Source organism: Trichechus manatus, unplaced genomic scaffold (genome assembly GCF_000243295.1).
Source record: "Trichechus manatus latirostris isolate Lorelei unplaced genomic scaffold, TriManLat1.0 scaffold00029, whole genome shotgun sequence".
Classification (NCBI taxonomy): domain Eukaryota; kingdom Metazoa; phylum Chordata; class Mammalia; order Sirenia; family Trichechidae; genus Trichechus; species Trichechus manatus.
Genome location: NW_004443965.1, coordinates 2383298 through 2394912, shown reverse-complemented (window position 1 = coordinate 2394912; position 11615 = coordinate 2383298). Strand labels below are relative to the sequence as shown.

Genomic DNA, 11615 nt, shown 5'->3' with positions numbered 1-11615 from the left:
TCTTTGAGGAACTGCCACACTGTCTTCCACATTATTCTGAGTGAAATAAGTCAGACATTCTCTACAAATATTTTCTATGCATTTTGAAAACGTAAGTTAATCATGCTGTTCTGTCATCTTTTGTTAGTCTGTGAGTGGTACGCATTTTGTGATTCATCTGCAGCAAATTTTACTTGCAGGCTGGCTTTCCTTTCATACTGAATTTAGGTTTAGGCCTCTACCTGGACCACTAGTTAGTGTGTGCTCAGGAATAAACTTAATTTGATGTAAGTTTGAGCAAAATAATAAGGAAAGTAAAGAGGCTACCGAAAGTTCAAATGCCTTAACATACAAATGAAATTGAACTTTGTATCACACCTATCGGAATCAATTTCATGACAACAGGTTTACCACACCTATATGTTGCTCTTATTGGTTGCTGTGGGGTCAATTCTAACTCAAGGTGACCTTATGTGTGCAGAGTGGAACTGCTCCATAGGGTTTTCAAGGGTGTGACCTTGTCTCTTGAGGTGCCTCTGGATGTGTTCTAACCACCAACCTTTCGGCTACTAGTCGAATGCTTAACCATTTGCACCACCCAGGGACTCCTTTATAAAATATGCACTAGGCATGTCAAGTTTCTATTTTGTGAATTGGCTGCTCATGTATATGCCTTTCCCATGTATCTCATTTATCTATTAAGGTGTTAGTGTTTTACTTTTCTAGTTTTATTTTCATTTTCCTCATACTGTACTATAAGGAAATACTTCTGTCTCAAAATATACATTTTTATACATGAGTCTCTGCTATTAGACTGTGTGGTTCCTTAAGGGCAGTGATTCCTTTTTTTACATTTATCTTTGGGTACAGTGCATAACACATAGCAGAGAGAATGAATCTTGTACTTTGCAGAATTATTCTTAGGATTAAGTGAATAGGTAATATTAGCAAAGCATCTAAGGCAGTGCTTGTCACGTATCAGATGCTCAATTAATAATAAACATTATTTTAGGCAATTTAAGTTTCACTATTGGACTAAAACACACAATTCCTCTTTAGGGTTTAGCAAAATCAAGGTTAGAGGGATTAAGCACTTCGAAACACCACAAATTAGTAAATTGCAGATTTAGGCTTTGAACCGTGATTCTCAAATCTTTCACCACAAATCATATCCCGCCTGGAATATTCTTGAGATATTACAACTCTTTCAATTTTTCAAAGGCCAGTCTGAATCGTGAACTGGTAAAACCTTTGGGCAACTAATAGATTCTTTTGTCCCAGCCTGCAATGACACACTGATGCCATAGATGGTTCTTCTTCCCCCGTTTCAATTTATAGGAAACTTGTGATAAAAATAGTAAAGCTCAACAAGCACAAAAGTATATCACGAGCAACATTTTTTCTCCATCAGAGAAGTTAGCTTTTGCTCTTAGACAGGGGAGGCAGCAGTTCTTGTGTCCACTGTTTGAAAAGCGGAACTAAAGCTACAGCAAGAGTCACTGGGAAATGCTAGCGGGCTGGAGGGCTTGGAGGTCGGGGTTGGGAGCATTTCTGTTGTTGCCTGGCTGGGAGTGGGGGTTTTGGGGAAAAGAAGCAAAACCAGTTTGAAGTTTAAAAAAGTTAGGTTTCTGCAAAGAACGCAGCGCTGGAAGCAGGCCCAGTTAGGTCCGGGACAGGCGGGTGTGTCCGGTACCGACTGGCGCGCGGCGCCCTCCATGAACCGACGAGGGTGGGTTGGGGGAAGCTACGTCTAGGTCAGGGAAAGGCAAGAGGAAGCAGGACACTGACGCGGATCGCTTTCCGACCCTGGATACACGGCATCTGGCGGAAAACCGACTCCGCACATCACACTGACTCCTCAAGTTTCCCCCTCACCCTAGAACTTTCTCAGGCACTTCCGGTAAGAACCGGGCGTCTCCACCTCGGACCCGGCACCGCAGCGCGCAGGCGCCTCGGGACCGGCGGTGGCCGAGGACGCGGAGGGAGGGGGCGTGTGAGCCGACGGAGAACCTCTACTGCGCCTGCGCCGTCCTCTCGGCCTGAGGTCGTGGGGGAAAACAAACCCGGAGTCGTAGTGGCGCACTCTCGGGATTCTCGGCCGCGGTCGCTCTTCACTCGTCAGGGCAGTGTCGCACTCTCGGGATTCTCGGCTGCGGTCGCTCTTCACTCGTCAGGGCAGTGTCGCCTCGAGTTCCCGAGAGCTCCGCAGGGGTGTGGGGAGGTAAGAGCCCCCCATAACACCCCGTCTTGGCCTCTCCTCAGTCCGGCTGCCCTCCCGGAGGGGGCGGGGTGGACCCTGGACCAGTCGACCTCGGCGCCTGGTCTGGCCCTCCTCTTCCTCCAAGGACTGATCCTGGGCCCCCGACCTGCTCCTCCTCCCGAGCTCCTTTCCCAGCCCTCAAACTTCCCATCCCCTCGGTGGAGCCTGGAGGGCCTGACCGTGCTGGGAGGGTATCGCAGCGGCCGTTCGCCGGGTCCACCCACTCGGGCCGCCCGGAGGGCTCGGCGCTGCCGGGAGCGACTCTCTGGCCGCGGCGGGTGGAGGAAGAAGCGACCCTAGAGCCGCCTGACCCGCCTGGGAGGAGGGCCTGCAGGAGGGAGCTCGTTCTCAAGAACGGTAGCCTCTGAGCTGGAAGGACTCGGTCCCGGCAAACGAAATCTGTCATCGCTGCCCGTGCTCTCTCAATGCGCATTCCCGCATCGATTGCTTTGTATCTTCATTTTAGACCAAAAGGATGTGGTGGTATTCTTTCCCACCTCTACCTTTTCTTGGTGCCTTTGAAAATTTCTAAAACATAACTTTTAATCCATCAGTTGTGCTACCGTGATTGCGAACTGTTATAATCCAGGCTAAGTATTGGCTGTGTTGATGTTTTTGTTAGTTTGACTCGTATGGAAATCAGCCCATAAATTTGATATTAAGTTAATCTTTTTAACTTAAAAATAGACAATTGCTTGATCAAATCAGCTTCCCTCTATTCATTTGAGCCTACCGTTTCTTGATTTGGCAGAAGTTTAATATCTTGATCCAGTAAAACTGTATATAATTTTCCACCCAATTTTTTTTTCCTTTTGTCCTCCCCTGTATATTAAACTGCGTGTTTAGAGTCAAAAATTTGAAAAATATAATAAAGAATAAGAGGAAAAAAATCAACCATAATCCCACCAGTTAAAAGTAATCAACCACTGTTCATATTTTGAGTCTTTTCCTTTGTCTTTTTTCCCCTGTGCCTTTTCTTAATTAAGATGATGAGATTTTATATACAGTTGGATTGCCTACTTCTCTCAGTTAACGTCATATTTTAAGCATTTCCTCATGCTTTTAAAAACTTCAGGAACATAACTTCATTACTTTTTTATTATACAAGTAGTACCGAGTAAAATCTCTTTTGGAACAGTTAAAACAGATAAAGCAAAATTCTCATTTAATTATCATCCCCAATCATGTTACATAACATGATTATACCACAGTTTATTTAAACCAGCAGATCTCTCACTTTTTGGTCTCAGGATCCCTTTACTTAAAAGCTTAAAAATTGTTGAGGTCTGAAAGAGTTTTTGGTTTTCTCATTTTAGAAATTAAAATTGGGAAAAATTTAAAATTTTAATTTATTAATTTAAAAATAACAATCACATATATTAACAAAAAACATTTCTAAAACAAAAATTTAGCGAGAAGAGTGGCGTTGTTTTATATTTTTGCAAATCACTTTAATGCCTGTCTTTATCAAAGATAGCTGGATTCTCCTATCTGCTTCTCCATTCAACCTGGTATGCTTTCTTGTTTAGGTTGAAGAATATGAAGAAAATACAACCTTCCACAGATAGTTGGAAAAGGGAGGATCTGACAAACCCCCTAAAAAGGGTTTTGGGATTTCCAGGGTTCCTCGGACCACAGTTTGAGAAAGCTGATTTAACCATTTTTGTATTGATGGGCTTGTCAGGTTGTTTGGAATGTTACACTTTTACAAACACTGCAGCATTGAAAATTTTTTTGTAATGTTTTCTTGGGTACAGGTGCTAGTGTTTCTTTAAAATAGCATTGCTAGGTCATAGAGTATGCTTTTTTTTTTTTTTTTAAAGTGTTGGTAGACATAAACATTACTTTCGATGCCTGCAAAAATTTCTATTGTGTTGTAAAAAACATTTCTGTTGTGTCGTAATGCTGGTGTTTAAATTGGGCCAACCAATGATTGAGTGAAACATTTTGTCTGATTTTTTCAATTGTTTTAGATTATTTTCTTAACATTTTTAAAAAGAGAATTGTTAGGAATGTTTTTGAGGCTATTGATAGATATTGTCACATTGTTTTCCTGAGAGATGGTATAGTTTACTTCCTATCAACAGTGTCTGAGATGCTCTTCTTATCACACTCTTACTAACATTGAATATTTTTATTGTTAAAAAAATTTTTATTTACCTGTTTGGTAGGCAAGAAATGGTATGTGCTCTAATTCACATTATTTTGATAGTGCAGGTTGTACATTGAACTTTTTTCATAATCCTACAAGTTACCTGTTCATATTATTTACCGATTTATATTCCAGTATTCAAGTGTTTTTCTAACAAATTTGTATTATCTTTAAATTGTAAGGGTACATGCCGTACTTTTTAAAGGAAAGGAACAAAATTAAATTTTTTTTCCTGTTTACAAAAGTAGTACGAACTTGTAAAAAAAAGTTAAAATAGCATAGAGATCTATAGCATTATTAACAGTTTGGTGTATATTTCTCCATTTTTTTCTCTCTGCTTTTGCTGATACTTTTTTTTTTTTTTAAACAACTTACGTGGGCAAATGGGCTATGCTATGCATAACATTTTGCAGTTTGATTTTTGTTTTCATTTAACATTATATACTGGATATTTTTCTGTGTAAGTACATACATGGGTACAGTCCAGAGTGGCTTTTAGGAATACTAATTGTGATCTTCAGTTATCTGATGTCACGCTCCTCTCCTCTTCTACCTTCTCTTTTTAGGTGATCTCACCCATTAACAGCTGTGTGCTGCCAACTTCCAAATCTTTATCTATCTCAGACTTCTCTCCTGAACTCCAGATCCTTATATTTAACTGCCTGTTGGATATCTTCTCCAGGATGTTCTCAAGGTACTTCAAACAATAGTCCAAAAGTGAACTCAAGTTTTCCCTCAAGCGTGCCCCTCTTTTTATTGCTTGTTATTATATACCCAGTCACCTGTGATAGAAACCTGACAGTAATCCTAGCTTTTTCCGTTGCTTTTTCTCTCCAAAAGTTCCTGTTCTTTATCCACTTTTCTATCTATTTTCCTCTCCATCTCTACTGCACTGTCTCAGCTCAATCCCTCATCATCTCTCACCTTAACCATTTTAGGAGCCTCCTTGCCATTGTTTCTGGTTTTGCCCATTTTCTAATTAATCTTCCATATCGCTGCCAAAATGTTTTTTTCCCTTAATCATGAGATTAAAAAAAAGTTTTGTAAATATTTGTCTGTAAATCTGAGCGTACATAAAGAACTAAGTGATTAAAAATATTACCTAAACCAGGTTATACAATGTACACAAAAACAAACTTCTTTAGAACAGGGTGTATATGTCTTACATATTTTTGTGTGTCTTCTACAGTACATGGTAGATTGCTGACATCTTGGTTGATTGAAATGGAATTATATGCAGCTTAACAGGATTTCATGTTAAAAAGTTTCGGTGTACAGGATTTGCATTGCCAGACCTTTTATAATTTGTTGGATTATATTATTATCATACTTTTTTTTTTCTTTTTCTAGGCACCTCAAATAACAATGTTTAGTAGTACATTGTTAAAAAGAGAGAGAGTCTGTAAATAGATATTATTTAATGAATTTGATAATTTATTAGAGAAATTCTTTGGCTTTATCTAATGAGAAACTATTTCTAAACATTTCAGTTCCTGTGGTTAATTTTTTCTATACATTCTGTATTCAGAGTTCCTTTACTACTTTTCTGTTATATTTATTTTTAATTTAATGTTTATCAAAGGGACCAAAACCAAAAAAAAAACCAAACCCATTGACATTGAGTCAATTTCAACGCATAGCAACCCCATAGGACAGAGTAGAACTGCCCCATAGGGTTTTCAAGGCTGTAAATCTTTATGGAAGCACACTGCTACATCTTTGTCCTGTGGAGCCACGGGTTTTGAACTGCCGACCTTTTGGTTAACAGCCAGGCACTTAACCACCGTGCCACCAGGGCTCCTGCCAAAGGAACACCTGTCCATAATTCAAAGCGTTGGATAATACTACAAGGCTTATGAAAATCAAGTCTTCTGCCTCAATCCTCACCCTGAATCCCACTGTCCGAAAGCAGCCTTTCGCAACCAGCATTCCTCATCTGAATTACAGAACACAATTTGAAGAACTATTTTCTCAATTCTTTCAAAGATCATACGTAACTAGTAACACTTTAAATGCGTAAGAAATAAGTTAATTATTATGTAAAGTGGATGCCTTAGGGCATTAAGGCATAATTTGCTCACTGAACCTCTATTGAGAAAGGCTGCTCCGGAGACAATGACTTTTTGATTCTTTCTCACCTCCAGTTTTCTAAATAACATGCTTACCTGTATAGCTGTTCTGCATACACACACACACATCTGCCCCCCGTTTTAGGTTATTATTTACCAACTTCCTATTATAGAGGACTGGAGTTTAGGTCTCTTACACCAACCCCAGTCTTTAAACACTGCACTTCTCTTCCCTTTATATTCCCGATTTAGTAATATGTTAATTTTTAGTTGAATCATTTTTTTTTTTTTAACCTCATTTTAACCATGTAAACATTGTATATAGCTAAACCAGGTACTGTATCGTAAAGATATTTCCTTTCTTATATAATTTTTTGGTTTTAATAGAGTTAATTATTTTAGTTCTTTGATAAATCTTTCTTTCATGTATCTTTATAAATGTATGGTGTACATTTTTATGTGCGTTTCATATCTTTTATTTAATCTGTTCATTAACAGCCCCTTAGACAAGATATGTAAATCTCTTAGATTCAAACACGTCAGATAATCTGTTTGTTTTTGCAACCTCTTTCCTGTAGTGCTCTGTCACTCTGTTTCCATCTGGATAGGTTGCTATCTAGGCCTGTTGCGCAGCTATCTTCTTGGTGTACCCTTTTATGGTCATCTGTGAATTTCATTTCTCTCTCTCTCCTGTGTTGGATAGCCTGTTTCCTGGATTTCAGGTCTTCATCTTTGTTGGTGGCTCCTGAATGTTGGTAGAGCACATCCTCCTGTAGCTTCCTGAGAAAGAAAGAAAGAAAGGCACATTGTTTGGGTTTCTGTACGTCTAAGCATGTTTTTTATTCTACGCTCGCACTTAATAACAAACCTGACTATAGAATTCTAGATTGGAAACTATTTATTTTGGAATTTTAGAGGCATGGTTCTATTGTCTTCTGCCTTCTAGTGTTGCTATTGAGAAGTCTAACGGTAACCAATATTTTGTATATAACCTAGTATTTTTTTTTTGAAGCTTTTATATTCATTCAGCAAGTATGTATTGAGAACATTCTGTGTGCCAGGCATTGATCGAGATGCTTTGAATATATGGGTGAAAAAAGTGACACTATCCCTGCTCTCATGGAGCTTGAATTTGGGAGGGGAGGGGTTGTTCTTGATGATAAACAATAAATGTAATAAGTAAAGTATGCAAAATGTTAGAAGGTCATAAAGTAAACGAGAGCTTTAGAAAAGAGAAAAAAGAGCAGGATAGGAGGTGAGGGTCAGAAATATTGGGGAAAGGAAAGGTGAGGGGTCCAGATTACAGTATTAAGTGAGGGTGGACCTTCCCTTAAACTCTTCAGATGTTACAAAATTTCACAGCGGTGTGGCTTGCTGAGGGTTTTTCATTCATTGTATTGGGCCCTTTCCTCCTGGACACCATACCCTTCAGTTCTGGGATATTTTATTTGATAAGGTCCTCCTTTTTTTCCTGTTCAGTGTTTCTGGATCTCTTATTTGGATATTGGACCTCATTATTTTGATTCTCTAATTTTCTAATCTTTTCTTCCCTATTTTTCATTCCTTTGTGTTTTTCTGCCTTCTAGGATATTTCTTCAACTTTATTTTCAATGCCTTGATTACATTTTTTAAATAATTTTTTTAAAATTTTAGTACAGTTTTAGATTTACAGAATTACTGCAAAGATGGTACAGAGAGTTCTCATGTACCCCACATCCAGTTTATTATTAACAACATTGGTATGGTAAATTTGTCAGGATTAATGAACCGATATTGATACATTCTTATTAACTGAAGTCCATTCTTTATTCACATTTGCTTAGTTTTTCCCTAACAATATGCTTTTTTTTGTTCCAGAGTCCCATTCAGGATATCACATTACATTTGAGTAGTCATGTCGCTTTAGGTTCCTCTTGGTTATGACAGTTTCTCTGAATTTACTTACTTTTGTTGCCTTTGACATTTTTTAGGATTATTGGGCAGGTATTTTGTAGAACGTCATTTGGGATTTATCTGATGTTTTTCTCATGATTAGACTAGGGTAATATGTTTTAGGGAGAAAGACGACAAAGGTAAAATGCCTTTCTCAACGCATCATACTGTCAACATGGCTTATCACTGTTGATTTTAACCTTGATCAGCTGGTTTCAGGTAGTGTTGGACAGGTCTCTCCACTGTAAAGTTACTCTTTTTTTCCTATTATTCTGTATTGTACTCTTTGGAAGAAGTAAGCACTGTGGACAGCCCATGCTTAAGAAGTGAGGAGTTGTGTTCCACCTCCTTAAGGGCAAAGTATCTATGTAAATTATTTGGAATTTTTCTATATGGGAGATTTACTTCTTCCCCACTTATATTTATATTTATTTATGCTGTCATTTATTATGTCAGCATGGACTCATATATTTATTTCATATTTTGGGCTGAAGCCCAGTACTGTTTTATTTTATTGCTCAAATTGTTCCAGCTTTAACGAGTGGGGGCTCTTTCTGTTGGCTCTTGTATTCCTTTGACATACCCCCATCTGTGTGTATGTGTGTGTGTTTGCATGCATACACAGTGTCTTACTGTAAGGCATTACAGGATGTTCCACACTCATCTTGTATATTTCCTGCCCCAGTCCTAGAATCAGCCATATCTCCAAGTAGCCTGGGTTATTTTTATTGGAGAATGCTATTAGAAACCAAGATCTGGGTGCTAAGTGTGGTTGTTGCCACTGGAATGTTGTTGCTTCTGTAGGCTCTCTCAGGTGACAGAGCAAGGAATATATATTGTATATACTAATCTGTGTATATACACGTATCTATAAATATTGTGTATGTAACCATCTCTATTCACATTAAACTACACGTGTGTTTAGACCGATGGCTCCAACACTACTCCATTACCACATGGACCATTCTAGCTTCCTCCCCTTGCATTTCTGTAACCTCCCACTCCCATCATCCAATATCCATTTACTTAATTGCTGAATTCCAGTATATATATAAGGTGGTTTCAGAATTATTAACGCATACCCCTGTGGGAAACTACTTTATCACCTAGAATGTAGTGCTTATATGTACACTTCATATTGTCTTCAGTCTTACAGACTCCACTCATTTCCAAAGTTACTAGATTAGCACCTTATTCCCCCACTTCCTTCAGTGAGGTTGTTTCATATATTTGTAATACAGTTAGATTCTTTTGTCACTTTCTGTATTCCATCCTGGGATCCTCTGACGGAAATGATGTTTTAAATTTTTGCATACATTAAGATTTATTGTTTGTGCTGCAAAGTTCTATGAGTATTGAAAAATGCTTAATATTTTGTACTCACCATTATAAACCTGTTGCCGTCCAGTGAATTCCAACTCATAGCGATCCTACAGGAGAGAGTAGAACTGCCCCATAGGGTTTTTAGGGAGCAGCTGGTGGATTCAAACTGCCGACCTTTTGGCTAGCAGCCAAATGCTTAACCACTGCACCACCCGGGCTCATAGTATCATACAAAATAGTTTCACCATCCTAAAAATCCCCTGTGCTTCACCTATCTCACCCTTCCCTACCCCAAGCCACTGGTGACCACTAATCTGTTTACTGTCTCTGTAGTTTTGTCTTTTCCAGAATGTCATATAATTGGAATCATATTGTATATAGCTTTTTCAGACTCACTTCTTTAAGTTAGCAACATGGACTTAAGATTCATAGATGTCTTATCGTGGCTTGATAGCTCTTTTTTTTAATTGCTAAATAATATTCCATTTTATGGATGTACCATGATTTGTTTTTCCATTTATCAGTTATATTTGTTATGATTACTGATACATGAAAACCCATTCACTCTTTTGATTTTATGCTGTTTGTTCTACTTTTTATGTGGTATTGTTTTTTTTTTCAGTTGCCTTTTGGTTTTTTAAATTTCTTTTTTTTACCCACGTTAGCTTTTTTCTCTACTATTTTTATTCTTTTAGTGGTTATGCTTAAAATTCTGCAATGTATGTATACTTTCCAAGTCTAAAGTTAGTTAATATCATAATTTCCTTTCTGAACTTTAGAATGCCTTTTTAAAAAAAATTGTGTTAAAAATATATATAACAAAATATTGCCATTTCATCATTTTTTATGTGTACAATCCAGTGACATCAGTTATGTTTATCATGTTGTGCAACCATCACCACTATCCGTTTCCAACTTTTCCCATTACCCTTAACAGAAACTTAGTGTCCCTTAAGCAATGAATTCTGCCTTTCCCCCTCCCTCCTGACCTTAGTAACCACTCATGAACTTTGGTCTCTATACATTTGTCTATTTCAGGTATCTCATGTAAGTGAGATCATTCAATATTTGTCTTTTTTGACTGACTTACTTCACTCAGCATAATGTTTTCAAGGTTCATCCATGCTGTAACACATATCCTGACTTGATTTCTCTTTATGGTTGAGCACTATTTTCTTGTATATGTACATTGTATATATGTACCACGTTTTGTTTATCCGTTCATCTGTAGATGGATATTTAGGTTGTTTTCACCTTTTGGCTCTTGTAAATAGTGGAGCAGTGAACATTGATTGTACAAATACCTGTTTGCATTCCTGCTTTCAATTATTTTGGGTATATACCTGGGAGTAGAATTTGTGAGTCATATGGTATTTCTCCACCACGTGTTTGTCAGTTTGTCATACTGTGGTAGCTTGCGTGTTGCTCTGATACTGGAAGCTTTTCCACTGATATTTCAAATACCAGTAGGGTCACTGTTGGTGGACAGATTTCAGCTGAGCTTCCAGACTACGACAGACTAGGAAGAAGGACCTAGCAGACTACTTCTGAAAAAAATTGGTCAGTAAAAACCTTATGAATAGCAGCAGAACATTATATGGTATAGTGTTGGAGGATAAGCCCCTTAGGTTGGAAGGCGCTCAAAATACGATTGGGGAAGAGCTGCTTCCTGAAGATAGAGTTGATCTTCATGACGTGGATGGAGTCAAGCTTTCCAGACCTTCATTTGCTGATGTGGCATGACTCAGAATGAAAAGAAACAGCTGCAAACATCCATTAATAATCAGAACATGGAATGTACGAAGTATGAATCTAGGAAAATTGAAAGTCATCAGAAATGAAATGGAACACATAAAGATCGATATCCTAGGCATTCGTGAGCTGAAATAGACTGGTACTG

At 38.2% G+C, this 11615-nt stretch overlaps 1 protein-coding gene across 3 annotated transcripts in view; it reads left to right on the top strand.

The window, feature by feature from the left end:
• The first annotated feature begins 2036 nt into the window (after window positions 1-2036).
• Window positions 2037-11615, top strand: part of ZFYVE16 (zinc finger FYVE-type containing 16) — a 47865-nt gene continuing 38286 nt past the window's right edge. The window contains exons 1-2 of one of the 3 annotated variants that reach the window (XM_023729467.1): window positions 2037-2200; window positions 4958-5085. The gene's annotated coding sequence lies outside the window, so the exon portion shown is untranslated. The remainder of the gene's footprint in view (window positions 2201-4957; window positions 5086-11615) is intronic. The other 2 variants (XM_004374461.2, XM_012555009.2) reach the window with 2 other exon arrangements.